Source organism: Cupressus sempervirens, chromosome 6, assembly GCF_028749045.1.
Source record: "Cupressus sempervirens isolate cs-2001-9-10 chromosome 6, ASM2874904v1, whole genome shotgun sequence".
NCBI classification, from domain to species: domain Eukaryota; kingdom Viridiplantae; phylum Streptophyta; class Pinopsida; order Cupressales; family Cupressaceae; genus Cupressus; species Cupressus sempervirens.
In genome coordinates this window covers 84,008,540-84,023,327 of record NC_143123.1, presented here as the reverse complement: position 1 = coordinate 84,023,327, position 14,788 = coordinate 84,008,540, and positions in this window count along the sequence as shown.

Sequence of the window (14,788 nt, the reverse complement as noted above, 5' to 3'; positions counted from 1 at the left end):
TTATTTATTTTCTTTCTAAATAATTCAGAAAATGGAAGAACCAAAGGTGCTCATGCATCAGAACTAAAACCTTTTCTTTAATATAAAATAACTATTCTAAGGTAATCCTTGCATTCATCAAAAAATAAATGTCCAAACAAACTTATATAGGTCAATATAAAGTAACCAAAATTTTATATACTTTTCCCCATGAAGATTCTCTAATACTAGATAGAAAACTTCTTTTTAAAATAGAGAATTGCACTTGGCAGTTGCTCTTCTGTCATATAAATAACGAATTATAAAAATATTTGATAACAAATATGTAACAAAATGCATTTGAACAAAAATAGTTTTTTTGTCTATAAACTAGCTCTACAACTCTTTAACTTTCATCCTTGGAAAACTGACTTCATACACTAGAGTAGTCACTCCTCCTACACAAAGGAAGCCTTTCCTGCAATCTATGTACAAAGCCCTTTATTACTACTACCTCCAGTTTTCCTTTTTCTCATAGATGAAATTAATGATGCAGGGATTTCTGAGGGTCATAACTTCTTACTTAGATGTAGATTAGGGTGGATTCATTAGGAAAAGTTAAGTGGTTTGTCAATTCAATTGTGTTCTATTGTTGACCAAAAAAATTTTTTTTTGAGACCCAAAAAAATCATCTAGACCTTCAAAATTAGCAATTAATTTTCTCTTTGCTTGTTTTAGAAACTTTTGATTGTACTAACTTTAGAATCATGTATCTAATTTTGAAGATTAGTTGGTGATTCTTCTCAAGTAGTTAAAAAGTTTCTTTATGAAAGAAATCAATTTTCTAGGAGTTATTAGGAAAAATTACCCAAACTAGCCAAATCAAAAAATTGTGAAAATTTTCCAACAAGGGAAATTTTTGAGTTTTTTGAGTTTTAGAGTCTTTTTGGTTATTTAAGAGAATTGCATAAGCATTTGGGGATGGATGAGAAATATTGAGTTCTCATAATCTATGTGTTTATATCATAATTGGGCATTATTGTGAAGAATAGTTGTGTGCTACATCATTTCATATCAGAGTAGGAAGATGGTTGGGAGAGGAAGAAGAGGAGGAAGAGGAGGTGTTAACTAGATTCAAAGAATGATGTAGAATATATAGAGGCAGATAAAAGAGTTAAATGAATGATTAGATAATCAAGGAATATGAGGGGATGAATCTAATGAAGAAGCAAACTAAAGAGGTGCTAATCAAAACAAAGAAAATGTTGAAGAGAAATTTGAACAAATGAGGTATGGATATAGAGTTCTTAGGGCTTTAGAAGGAAAGAATGAAAGTATCAAGATTGACTTTCAAATTACTTTGGTAGTCTTAAGTAAGAATAATTGATAGACTGGTTGAATGAATGGGAATTTTTTTTGAATGAAAGCCTATGATAGAGGAATAGAAGATGAAGCTTGCATGCTCAAAACTAAAGGGATCTGCAATGACATGGTGGGATCATCTCCAAAAGGAATAAAACAATATAAGAAAAGAAAAAGATCAAAGCAAGGAAATGGGTGTAGAAAAAATTGAAGGAAAAAAAATCACCCATAGATTACTCACAAACTCTCTTTCGTAGGTCCCAAAATTTAAAGCAGAATTGTCCTCGATGCAAGAATACACAAATGAGGTCTACAAGTTATCAATTCATATAGAGCATCAAGAAGATGATGAGAAGATGGTTTATAGATACGTGAATGGCCTAAAATTTTATATTCAAGATGAGTTGAACATGCATTGTGTTAAAAGTATGGAGGAGGCCTACCAACTAGCTCTAAAGGATAGAGAAAAGCATGCTAGATAGTATACTTAGAGGAATAGAGGATTAAGGGGTTCCTCAACTCCATTTTGAGGAGGTTATAATTATGTCTAAGAAGATTCCTCCCAAGTATTTGAAAGAAATGAAGACACCAAACAAGATCCTACAAACTAGGAAAGAGGAAGGGGGTTTTAGAGAGGATGAGGCTATCGCAGGCAAAGAGTCTAGGAAAACCAAAGAAGGCCTTTCAAGTATTTTAAGTGTAGAGAGGGACATGGAGCCTTTGAATGCTCAAATTATAACATGCCAGAAAGAAATTAGGGAGGACAACCTAGAGTGAACCTAGTTCAAATAGAAGAAGTGGAAAAATAAGTCTCACCAAACATGGGAGAAACTCTCATGATGAGAAGATTAATGATCATTCCAGAAAAGGAAGAAGTCCCCATAAAGAACTATGATGATTCATGGCTCCAAGATAATATCTTCAAAACCATATGCACTTCAGGTGGAAAGGTATGTCAAGTTACTATTGATGGGGGTAGTTGTGAGTGTTAGAAAGTAAAGTCCACCAATATAACTGAGAGGGGGGTGACTCAGTTATATGCTTTAAAAAACTTTAATAAATCTGAAATATGTAATCAATAGATGAAACAACCATAAGATAACAATCATGTAATGTGATACAAGATATGTTAATTTGGGAAACCCTTAATCAAATGGAAAATCTCGATGAGAATGATGCCCACAAGATGACGTACTAATATAAATGTTCTTTGTGAAAGGATGTGACCATGTTATGAGCCAAATGAATATAATTAGTGCATATGAGTCCCTATTAGGAGACTTTAAATCTCTCTTAGAATATTCCAACCCTATTAGGAGTTGTGCCAACCTTGTCAGCAATTGAAAGGAAGACAACTAAACCCACTATCCAAATTGCTTAAGAACTGGTACCAAGACAAATGAACCCACAATCCAAATTGTCTCAAATCAATCTTCAAGTATTAAATCCAATAGATGAATTTGCCAAATAGAAAATTATTTTCCAATACAATTCCTTTGAAGTCCATGCTTAATCTTTAGCATCAAACACTTCACTATCTTTCAAAAATTTGTATCCAAAGCTCACATAACATAACAATGACCTCACTCATGATTACAACTAAGGAAACATCTTTCCTTTATACCAAGTCCTAATAACTAATTAAGACGTCCTTGAGGCTTTCCCAATGTGCAAGGAATAATATAGGACCATCATAAGATATTACAATTAAATTCCACACATTGTATTACAATTTACATCAATTTACAAAACTCATTCGGCCTTCATGGAATAATCTGCATAATATCCTTCACAAGTCTTCACTGAATGGTCATCTAATTCCACCATGTTAACCATAGTATCATAGACATGTCTTAAATTACCATCATCCAATCCGATTGTGCAAACTTTAACCTCTCTTAAAAAATACAAGCCAATTAGCGATACTTGGTTTCCTACGACCTCCTCTAAAAATTGTCACCATAAAACCTTGCATAGTTCTAATCAATCTCCATAATTATTTCCACGGTGTTAGCCATAGCATTATAACATGTTCTTGAATTCTAATATAACTCTACATAAAATAACTACCAACCCTCTTATTGTGCAAAACAAATCGTCCTCTACAACTCTGGCAGTACTCAATAGAAGATTGATATGTTGACATCAATGATAAAGCAAGTCATGAATGCAACACATAAGCACTAAATTATCTCCAAAACATTCTATACAATCTCCCATAAGCATTCATGCCAATAGTGATAATATGGTATCAAGAGAAATGGTAGAGAGATTGAATTTGCAATGTGAGAAAAATAATTGTCCTTACCATATTGCATGGTTTAAGAAAGGCAATGAAGTCACTATTGATAAAAGATGTTTGGTTAGGTTTAGTATAGGAAAAAATTCTAAGGATGAGATATGGTGTGATATTATTCCTATGGATGCTTGTCACATTTTTTTGGGAAGGCCATGGTAATATGAGAGGAAGATTATGTGTGATGGAGAAAAAATATATATAGCTTAAGGATGGTTCTAAAGTGACTCTCTTAACACTTATGGATGAAATGAAGAGTGAGATCATGTTGTCTACAAAGGATGTTTTAAAAGAAAGGTAATATGAGAGGAAGATTATGCATGATGGAGAAAAAAATACTTATACCTTCTAGAAGGATGGTTCTAAAGTGACCCTCTTACCACTTAAGGATGAAAGGAAGAGTGAGACCGTGTTGTTTGTAAAGGTTGCTTTCAAAGAAATGAAGGTCACAAGTGGTTGTTATGCATTGGTAGTCAAAAGAGGAGAACAAGAGAGCATGGTATCGTCTAATGCAATAAAGATACTAGAGGAATTTGATGATGTCATTCCAGACGAGATACCTGATGACCTACCACCAAAAAGGGTATCCAACACCATATTGACTTGATTCCTGGAGCAACTTTGCCTAATCAAGTAACTTATTGAATGAACTTAATTCACCATGCAGAGTTGAACAAACAAGTAAAAAAACTAATGGAAAAAGGTTTGGTTAGAGAGAGCATGATCTCATGTGTCATTCCTTCATTGTTGAATCTGAAGAAGGACAGAACATGGACAATGTGCATTGATAGCTGATCAATTAATAGGATTACTATTAAGTATTAGTTCCATATTCCTCATATAGAGGATATTTTGGATGAATTAGTAGGGGTCAAGTATTTCAACAACATTGATATGTGAAGTGGATACTACCAAATTCATATTTGTGAAGCAAATGAGTGGAAGACAGCTTTCAATACTAGGGATGGCTTGTATGAATGGATAGTTATGTCATTTGGGCTTTCTAGTGCACCTTGTACATTCATGAGGTTGATGAATATTGTGTTATGACCTTACATTGGTAAGTTTGTTGTAGTTTATTTTGATGATATACTATTTTTTAGCAAAAGCAAAGAAGAACACTTACAACACTTGAGGATCATCTTGAGTTCACCAAGGAAAGAGAAGCTCTCTGCATATTTGAAGAAGTGTAGATTTGTGCAAAATAGTTTGAATTTTCTGGAATTTGTCATTTATGAATATGGTGTTCAAATGGATTCTGAAAAGGTCAAAGCAATCCTAGAATGGTATAGTCCTTCTAGTGTAACAGAGGTGAGAAATTTTCATGGGCTCACAACTTTCTACCAAAATTTTAGTAGTATTGTAGCATCCATTACATATTGTACCAAAGAAAGGGAGTTCACATGGACAACAAATATTGAGGAGAGTTTCGAATTCTTGAATAAAAAGGTAACTAAAGCACCAGTATCAGTACTTCCAAATTTCAATAAGGTATTTCAAGTAGAGTGTGATGCTTCCCAGGTTGGAATAGGCATTTTTCCTAGACAGGAAGGTAAACCAATAGATTTCTTTAGTTAAAAGTTAAATGAAGTAAGGAAGAACGATTCTACCTATGATTTGGAGTTTTATACTATTGTTCAAGGCTTAAGGAATTATGTGGTTCTGCAAGAATTTGTATTATTTGTAGATCATATTTCCCTAAAGCACCTGAACACACAAAAGAAATTAAATAGTAAGCATGCCGAGTGGGTCTCTTTCATGTAGGCGTATACTATTGTTTTGAAGCATAATTTAGGAAAACAAAATTAGGTTGATGGTGCCCTGAGTCAATGTGTTGCACTAAAAACTACAATGGAAACTGAGATCATTGGTTTTGATGTCATTAAAGTTATGTATGAAATTGATAATTATTTCTAGGAGATCGTAAAGAAACTTAAGGAGGCACCAACTACTCTTTCAAATTGTATGAGAGGAGAGTACTTTTTGTAAGATGATTACCACTTTAGAGGGAAACAACTTCGTATATCAGCTAGCTCCATGAGGAAGAAAATTGTTATAGAATTTCACAATGGTGCTTTGGTTGGTCACTTTAAGAAGGACAAGACAATAGCCTTGGTGGAAGATAACTACTATTGGTCGAAGATCATGAGAAGGCGCATTGCTAAGTATGTGGCAAGATGTAGAATCCATCAAGTGGCTAAAGGTCATTCCCAGAACACGAGCTTGCACACACCACTACCTATAACCACTAAGCCAGGGATAGATGTTAGTATGGATTTTGTATTGCGGCTTCCCCACACCCAGTGAGGTACAATTTATATTTTTGTAGTTGTTGTTAGATTCTTCAAGATGGCTCATTCAATTTCTTGTTAAAAAACTAATGATGCAACAAGGATAGAAAACTTATTTTTCTCAAAAGTTATTACTCCATGACATTCCAAACACCATCACATCTAATAGGGATAATAAATTTTTGAGTCATTTTTGGAAGACCTTATGGAAGAAGAATGGATATACAATTATAATTTAGAAGTGTCGATCATCCACAAACTAATAGGTAAACTGAGGTGGTCAATTGGAGTTTGGAAAATCTATTACAGTACATTGTTGGTGAAAAGCCCAAGCAATTGGACTTGGCATTGCCTCAAGCAAAGTTCTCTTTCAACAATTCTATTAACAAGTCAACTGGGATATCTCCTTTTCAAATTATGTATGGTAAGAACTCTCAAGGTATTTTGGACCTTGTACAACTTCTGGTGCAAGATACAATTAGAGATGATGGGGAAGCATTTGTTGAGTGCCTTCAACAACTCTAGCAAGATGTGAAGAGTAAACTGTGGGATAGTAATGAGAGATACAATGTGGTTGCACATATCAGTGGAAGGAAAAATTTTATTAATGGATGATTTGGTGATAGTATACTTGAGACATGACTGATTTCCAAAATTGGAACATATCATAAGTTGGAATACAAAATGGTGGGTCCTTGAAGAATCCTCAAGAAGATCAATGGTAATGATTATGACATTGTTTACTAGATGATGGATATTTATCCTATGTTTAGTTTTTCTAATTTGTATGCATTTCATGGTGAGCTTTCCAAGACAAGGAGTAGAGACAAGATAGATTGGTAACACTACCTTCCAAGTAAAAAGAAGGAAAAGTTGCCCAAATTCTAGACAAATGGTCTATAGTCACACGAAATGGTCACTACAATAGGTATTTGATTTAGTGGGATGGATTATTAGCAATAGATAGCCCCTAGATGTCAAAGTGGGAGGTGATGAAGTCGGACCCCATAGGGTTGCAGCAGTTGACAAACAGCCACTTGCAGGAGTTGTGTTCCTTTAAAGAAGGGGGGAATGATGCAAGGACTTCCAAGGGGCATAACTTTTGACTCAGATGTGGGTTTTTACTGGATTTTTTAGGGTAGTTGCATTAGGAATATTTAAGTGGCTTGTCAATTGAGATTTTCGCTTATTGTTGATTAGAAGAAAACAAAATCGAGACCCACAAAGATCATCTAGACCTTCAAAATTAGCGTTTAGTTTTCTTTCTACTTTTTTTAGAAACTTCTACTCGTAATAACTTCTAGATTATTGTTCTAATTTTGAAGATTAGTTGGCAATTCTTCTCATCTAGTTAAAAAGTATCTTTAGAGAAATAATTAGTTTTCTAGTACTTTTTAGAAAAAATTACCCAAATGGCAAAATTGAAAAATTGTGAAATCTGCCAAAAAGAGGAATTTTTAGAGTTTTTGAGTTTTTTATTATTATTTAAGAGTTTGTAGAGAATTGTAGAAGTAGTTGGTGATGAATGAAAAATATTGAGTTCTCATAATCTATGTGTTTATCTCATAACTAGGCATTATTGTGAAGAATAGTTGTGTCTACATTAGTTAATAAGATTCTTCATTCTACTGTCTTTGGTTCGACAATCTCCTCTGTACGAAATTTAAAAGCAATGGTTGATGGATAGAGCAATCTTCCAAAGGATGTGGAATTTATTGAGGCCAAAAGTCCTGCAAACCATAGTAAGGGAGACAGAAGACAACATGGTAAGCCATTAACCACAACCTTGTTCATCATTCCAAATGTCAAAAAGACTAAAGAATTGTATAATGAAAATGGTAGATTAAGAAATACTTCGATCTTTCTTGCCCTGTCGGACCCCTCTAGGGTTCCTTCTAGGAGTTTTCTTAACAATTGGATTCATACAACTTGGGTGCAAAAACTAGGGTTTTCATTTTTTTATCACCACAAGATTCTAAAAGGGTCTTTCATTATTATTTTTCAAGGAAGCCTTTAGCTAGGTTGAAGTCTTAAAGAAAGAGTTTATCTATTGGGATTGCATCCTTTAGGGTCATTGGAAGGACACCCGAAGTCAATAACCAAGGAGTTGCATCTTTATCCTTCCCAAGATGTGTGACCATAAAAAATGTTCTGCCATTTCTATAAAGATGGATACCCAAAACCCTAGAATCTATCAGGAATGTGCTCAGGATGGATGAGTTTCCTCTCATTATCCGACAAATGGATGCTAGAGTTCTTGTTGTCAAACCAAGTATGGACCTTCGAGTTTATTCTATATAGAACTGGAAGAAGCACAAGTGAAATGCCTTGATCAATACTTTGGTGGCCTCAATGTTTGCTTCGTTTACAGAAAGGAGAGTCGTGTTGAAAGAAATTGTCCTATGATTAAAAAGTCTAATCAAGGTAAGCAAAGGCATGAATCTAGGGCTCGTTGTAAGGAAGCTAAAATGAGCGGAATCGCTTCCTACACTAATCTTTGAGGAGAGGATTATGCAAATTCAACTAACTATTGTAGAGATCTCAAGAAATGCATAATAACATAATAATATAACAATGAACGCATAACACAATGATTACCATGGGGAAACCCTTCCAGGAGAAAAACCCCACTCTCCAAAACCCGCACAATGTATTCTCAAATCTGGAAGATTACAATACACTTGCAATGCAAGTTCTTACAGGAGCGCATCACCACATCTCAAACTTGGACTCAAACTCAAAGAGACTCCTTCTAGCACCAATCTTGCAAACTAAACTTGATGATTCAAACACCTCCCAAGTCCTCCTTTTATAGTGATTTTCCACTTGGAAACCATTTGTGGTTTTAAAAAACCATGGCCAAAACAACCATGCCACATTTTACCCACTTGTAATTTGTAACTACAAGAATACCATTTTCGTCTATAATTTTGTCCTCTAGTTTAGATCCCCATAAAAGTCATATAATGAGTTGTTTACACTTTAAAAATAGCCCTTCTACATTGTTCTAGAGACTAGACATATTTTTAACAACTCATACACCTTTTTCCAACTCATAAAATGTGGAAAACTACCACAAACAAATTCTAGAATTTTTTGAAAAAATTCTAGAGTTTTTCCAAAAAAAATTTGGAAAAAGCTTGCAAGGTTGAGATACAATTCTCAACACTCATGTCCCTAGCCCTAGTGATCTACATCATACAAATATGCATATTGATTCTTTGTGATCTAACCCTCCTACCAACAATGGTCAACACCCTTACTTCGCCTCTTTTGTCTCCTCCCTCAGAAGCATCTCTTGCCCCTTTTGTTGTTCCCTCTCACTCCATTGCTCTTGAATTGGATTCCCTCCACTTGGCCATCAGAGAAACTCTATGATCCAATGTCCTTGCTCTCATCCCCTTCTTAGTCAGTGCTATGATTGACTCTCCTCCCCCTAATGTGATTATTAATGGTGGTTGTAGGACTCTAAATGCTCATCAATTAGCTGCAGGTAAAATTAACAAAATTGTAGAAACAAGGAAAAGAACTAAAGACCAAGGTCATCTTGTGTCTCCCAATCAAATGAATATCAAGTTTGTGGGAAGGGTACCTTTCCCTACCATCTTAGGACTCCCTTCTTAATGTGGTTAAGTCAATCAAAATGGCTTCGAAGTCTTCAAGCCTTGACTTAACTAGGGTCATGGTGCTAATGAGAAGATATACATCTCTCCTCATGAGGATAGTATGTGTTCCCGTAATCATGCTAAATTTAAAGATAATGATGTATCTCCTATTAAAGACTCTTCAAGTTGTAGACATGTGCATCCCCCTAATCAATAGCTTTGACCTTGTTAAGGCCAAGACTGGCCCATGCACTAATCATTCTGATGGGATTAACCCCCTTAATGAAGTGATTGAGGTGACATGTCACATTAATAACAAGGATGCTTATTTGGTAATTGTCCTCTATAAATTGGTCTTTATGTTTGATGAACAATCTACAATCTCAGATGAAAATACTACTAATAACTAATCTGGCTCTAAAAAGAAGAAAAGAATATGAAGAGATGGTACCTCTTCCAATGGATCAAGTCGTGTTTTTTTTAAAGGGGTAGACCATTGGGATCCACTTCCTCAAAAAATGCATCTAGGGGATCCAAGGGACAATTGCCCGAGTGTTCCTAGGCCTTCAAGACCCCCATGGATACAGAAGCATAATCTCTATCATGGAGGTCAAATGCATCTCTCGTAACATTAAAGGGCTAGAATCCCCTGATAGAAAATATGTTGTTAAAATATTTGTGAGACCTCACTTGAACACTAACTTCCTTATGTTGAAAGAGCTTAAGGCTGTAAACTTTTCCCTTGATATTAGTTTTAAATGCATTTGAAGAGAGGCCCTCACGTTCAAAACTAATCATCCCAAGGGCAAGGAAGGCACAACCATCATGGCGAACAATATTTGGCATAACCATACTTATAAATGGGGATGCTCTCCTTGCAACCAGGTGGTTTGTGTCATGTTGAAAGTCAAGGAGGTCGATTTTGGGATTGTCTCGATATATGCATCCAATGAGCACAAGGAGAGGATTTAATTGTGCAAATGGATGACACAGATAGATGAAGTGCCCTTGATATTTGCAGGTGGTCTTAATATAATTGAATGCTCTACTGACAAATCAGGGGGATCTAGATTTGAATGGAAAGGAGAGGCAAAATTTTCTTGGAGTCCAATGGCCAATAAATTAAGATTGTTTGACCCTATGGTTGGAAAGAGAACGGAACACAAAAGTTTGTGGTTCACATCGTGCAACTCTCAACAAGGCCCAAGAGGATTTACTCCAAACTTGACTGTTTTTATGTCATTAAGGACAAAATGCAATTTGAGAATTGCAATTTAGGAGGTGATGTGCATGTACTCCTTCTACTCTATATGATCATCATCCTATCATTACCTCCTGTTTGATTGGCACATGATTGAATAACTCAAGAGCTATAAGGGATGTCTCTGCTCTCAATACTGGGCTCCTTTTAGATGATGATGCGATACAGGTTGTTGGCATCATAAGACTCCAACATAAGACTTATTAACCTCAATAACCCCACCTTGAATAGTTGTAGAGAAAGATGGAATCAAAATGTGTCAACATGGAGAAGGTTGTATCAAACAATAGGGAGGTAAAACGCCCCAGATTTCAGAAGGCAAGAAACTGATTTGTATAGTGAGCTAGCTAAGGCTGAGGAGATTTTGCACGCTAATAACTCTAATAGTGATGCAAATGCTGCTCTATGTAGTGCCAAGAATGCTCTAAGAAGGATGTAGAATGTCAAGATTAAGGGAATGAAACGAGGGCCAGACTAAATTGGCTTGAACACAGTGATAAAGGATCTAAATACATTTTCCAAATCCTAAAGTCTAATGAAGCTAAGGAGCATATTGAGAACATATGGGGCAACAAGAGAAATATTATAGACCAAGAGGAAATTGTGTGCCTTTAAGAACTTCTACAGTGAGCTCTTCACAACTGAAGGCAATGAGGAAAAAGAATGAGGCTGCAAGGGCTAAAATTAAATCTATTATAATAACAAACAAACATGCTGAGGTGGATATGGAGGTTTTGGGTAAAGAAATCACTTTGGAAGAAGACAACAAGGCCATCATAGATTTGAACAATGACACAGCACCAGGTCCAAATGGAATCACAGTTGAGTTTTGTAAGAACGTTAGGTGGATCAGAGAACACTTGTTGAAAGTACATAATGAAGCATTCGAAACTAGAACCTTGGGGGAAAAATTAAACACAGGGCTAATCGAACTCATACCTAAGGATAGAAATAAAACACATATTAGAAATTGGCATCCCATTACTCTTCTTAATGTGTCTTATAAAGTCCTTGCTAAAATATTAACTAGAAGAGTAGAGGGTTTTCTACCCTTGATTGTTGATCCCACCCAAAAATTGGATTTGTTAAGGACAGATACATAATTTAAAATCTTCTCACCTGTTGGGAAGCTATGAACTGGGCATAAGACTCCAATAAAATGTATCCATGCTGCTTATAGACTTTGAAAAAGTCTATGACTGCGTGGAATGGAAATTTAGAGGTTTTTCTACCCTTGATTGTTAATCCCACCCAAAAATTGGATTTGTTAAGGACAGATTGATGCTTAAAAATCTTCTCACCTGTTGGGAAGCTATGAACTGGGCATAAGACTCCAAACAAAATGTATTCACGCTGCTTATAGACTTTGAAAAAGCCTATGACCGCATGGAATGGAAATTTATATTTATGATGTTGTAAGGAATGGGTCTTCCAAATCAATAATGCAAAATGATTAAGACTCTTGTGGAAGTAGGCAGAAGTTAGTGCTATGAGGTTTGATACTTTTCCCCTAACTAGATCCATCAGGCAGGGATGCCCACTTGCTCCTACCATCTTTGTCTTGGCTGCGGATGCAATATTCTATTTGCTGAGAGATGATAAGCTTTCTCCTAATTAATGGGAGTGATCCTTCCCAAAAAGGAAGAACTTTTTAATGTACAGTTTGTTGATAATACAGCAATACTGATCCAACTTGATGTGTAAGTTGGACTTGTTCTGTACAGCATCAGGTAGCAAAATCTCCCTCCCTAATTCTATCATGCTTGGCTGGGAGGAGAGACCATCTAAATTGGTTTAATAAATTATCTATTTTTTGGGGTGGCCCTAGTCATCTGGTGAAGTATCTTGGCCAAGGTTGCATGGGTACTCGTACCCACACCCCTGGTACTCGTACCCAAGTACCAGGTACACGTATCCCACGTACTGGGTACTCAGTGGAGAGCATCATTGCTAAGGACCTTGATTAAGATTCTGATTTTTTTTTTGGTTTTTTGTTTTTGTATTAGCTTGTTGTTTATCAAACTTAATTCAATACCAAATCAGTTTGAAACTTTGATACTCATTAACAATAAACTTTATCACTGTTCAAGTCATAAGTTTATCATTTGCAAAATGTCATTGTCATATGGTTTAGGATCTTCTTGTTCATGTTTAAAGTCTGCCTTCTTTGTTATGCATCTAAGCATTTATCATGTATTATTATTTCAAACATATAGCAAATCTGAAACTGAAAACAATACATTACATTTGCAAACTTTATCACTGTTCTTGTTTAGAAAAACCATTGTCATGACTCATTATTTCAGATTTTTTATAAATATAAAAGTATAATTTTTAAATAAGTTTGACATACCCAAGTACCTCTGTCCCCTAGTATGAAAAATTCTTTAAACATTCAGCAATAGCATATATATATATATATATATTTGACTTATGGCTCATATTTTCAAATTTTTTGTTTTGAATGCTCAATGTCATGACTCATGACAGATATTTTGATTTTTATATTTTCTATATAATATTAATTATATAGAAAAAATTAGGCATACACACGTACCCCCGTCCCCTATTTTGAAAAATATGCGTACCCGTAACCGTTCCCGTTCCCGTGCCCACGTACCCATGCAACCTTGATCTTGGCATTCCTTTTGCCATTAGCCCTAATCTAAAGGGCATGTGGAACTAGATTGAGGAAAGGATTAACAGGAAGCTCAAAAGATGGAACAAGAATTACTTCACGATGGCAGGAAGGATTCAAGTCTCCGAAAAAATATTGTCCTCCTCTAATATTGACGACTCTTCTACTTGATTTTTCAGCCAATTCCAATTTAATGATTAATCTCATTCAAAAACAAATCAGAGACTTCCTTTTGTCTGATGAAAAGGGCAGTAAAAAAGGCATGCAGTGAGATGGGCATGGTGCTCTATAGGCAAAAGCAAGGGGAGATTGAACCTAAAATATCTTAGAATACAAGACATATCATTTAGCTGCAAAATATATATATTTAGGGCTCTAGTATATATTTAGGGCTCTTGAAGGGGATGAATCCTGGGAAGTCTTAATTGGGTACAATATATCTAAATCAGTTCCTAAACAAAGCCAAACCTAGCCAGATATTCCTTGTGCAGATATTATTGCTGGGTAATTCCCTATTAAAGCAGCAGGTTTAGTAATATTCAAGTCCATTTGGAAGGCTTGGGATGTCATAACGCATATAACACAATATGGGCTAGTTGACAAGGATGGAAGAGTATGAAGTGACAGATCTATATGGTGGAATTTGAAATACAAAAGCAAATCTCTTACACTACTGCAAGGATGCTCGGCTAAATTTTGGGCTAATAAAGGAATCATGTTGTTTAGAGATATTATTAGAGATGGTCAGCTTTTATCTTGGGAAGTGATCACTCCTGAATATGGCATTCCCTGCCCAATGGAGCACCTTTTCCATCCTGAGAGCTCCATGTTCCTCCTTGTCCCTTCCCAAAACATGTGTCACTGACCCCTTCAGTTTCTTTGCCTTCCTCTCCCCCTCATGAAAGCCAAAGTTGATTTATTCTTTCAATCCTGATTCTGATTGTATTTCCCAGTACATTGGAACTGTATGGAATACCATGATTGATACTGATGCCTAGCATACCATTTTCTCTAATCTCTAGTCCAGCCCCATTGAGCCTAAAAATGTTTTTCATGGAGTCCGTTAATTCAGAAACTCCCTATCTCTGCTGCAGGAAAAGACTTCAAAATCTACCCTCTATGTAGACTGTCTGAGAACATCATGCATATCTTTTTCTCCTGCCTATTTGCTAAAGAAGTGTGGAGCCTTTTTGGTCTAACTATTGGTGTCAATATTAGTCCCTGGGAGGTCCTAGTGGGTATCCAATGCATCAAAAAGAGATCTAATATTTTTTTGTCTATTCTTTCAAGTGAAATTCTTTGGTTGATTTAGAAAGCTAAGAATAATGATCTATCATTTGCTTAATGGCCATGTTGGATTGCTTACCGACTCTCTCA